The sequence below is a fragment of the Macaca nemestrina genome, chromosome 11 (assembly GCF_043159975.1).
Source record: "Macaca nemestrina isolate mMacNem1 chromosome 11, mMacNem.hap1, whole genome shotgun sequence".
NCBI classification, from domain to species: domain Eukaryota; kingdom Metazoa; phylum Chordata; class Mammalia; order Primates; family Cercopithecidae; genus Macaca; species Macaca nemestrina.
The window spans coordinates 52,922,369-52,923,891 of record NC_092135.1 but is presented as its reverse complement, the minus strand read 5'-3'; the positions used below and the strand labels follow the sequence as shown (position 1 = coordinate 52,923,891).

General features: G+C 32.7%; 1 pseudogene; it reads left to right on the top strand.

Annotated features, from left to right (window-relative positions):
- The first annotated feature begins 554 nt into the window (after window positions 1-554).
- LOC112428781 (U6 spliceosomal RNA) lies at window positions 555-654 on the top strand (annotated as a pseudogene).
- Window positions 655-1,523: the final 869 nt, after the last annotated feature.

Genomic DNA, 1,523 nt, shown 5'->3' with positions numbered 1-1,523 from the left:
TAAAAGCTTATCCTAACTCATGCTGTGATTTTATAATCATAATATTTAATACTTACATACCAAGTATCTTATTTGTAATAGAAAATTGAGAGATGTTATTGATGAAAGGATTTTGAGAGTAGATAAGTCATTCATTTTTTTTTTGTGAAACATTAACCCAATAAATTGCTTGAAAAATCAAGTGATCCCAAAGCAACAGTCCCAAACAATAAACTCAAAGGGTTTTACATACCAACTAAGAATTTTTCAAATTTATTTCCCAGTGTTCTGAAAAATTTATATGAAGTAGATTAGCTCCAGAGGTTGCTGATTTAAGGGGTTAATTAACATCACTTGATAGATATAAGGTCCAAAACTTCTTCACATTATAAAATGAAGCATTATGAACTGAACATCCTCATTATTCTTTCTTCCCCTTGAGTAGTCAAAATCAAACTGATTGCCTTCTATAGCTCAAATTGTTAAAAAAAAAAAAAAAAAAAAAACTTCCATTAATGCTGCAGAAAGTGATATTTTAAATAATTTGTTGCCATTTTAAAACTCCAATATTATCCTCACTTTAGCAATGCATGTACTGAAATTGGTGTGATACAGAGATTAGCATGGCTCCTGTGCATGGATGACACACAAATTTGTGAAGCATTCCATATTTTTAATCCAGTCAAATGATTCAAGATAAAATGGCCATATTAAGAAAGAATCAAACTGATATGATAGGGCTGAAGAACCCACTACAAGAATTTCAAAACACAATCAGATGTATTAACAGCAGAATAGACCAAGCTGAGAAAAGAATCTTAGAGTGCAAGGGCCAGTTTTTCAAATTAATTTAGTCAGGCAAAAATAATGAAAAAAATTAAAAAGAATAAACAAACCTCTGAGAAATATGGGATTATGTAAAGAGGGTAAACCTATGACTCGTTGGCATCTCTGATGGAGAAGGAAGGCGTGTAAGCAACTTGAAAAACATATTTGAGGATATTGTCCATGAATTTTTTCCCAACCTTGCTAGAGAGGTTAACATTTGAATTTAGGAAATTCAGAGAACCTCTGCAAGGTACAATACAAGATGACCATCCTCAAGACACAGAAACATCAAATTCTCTAAAGTCATTAAAAAGAAAATATATTAAAGGCAGCTAGAGAAAAGGGACAGGTCATCTACACAGGTAACTTCATCAAGCTAACAGCAGGACTTTCAGCAGAAACCCTACAATCCAGAAGAGATTGGGGACATACATTCAGTATACTTAAGAAAAGAAATTCCAACCAAGAATTTTATATCCAGTCAAACTAAGCTTCACAAGTGAAGGAGAAATAAAATCTTTGTCAGACAAGCAAACGATTAAGGAATTTGTTACCACCACATCTGCCTTACATGAGGTTCTTAAGGGAATGCTAAACATGGAAATGAAAAGTCACTACCAGCCACCATAAAAACACATTTAAGTTCATAGAATATTGACACCGTTAAGAAACTCCACAATTAAGCCTACATAACAACCAGCTAACAACACAATGAT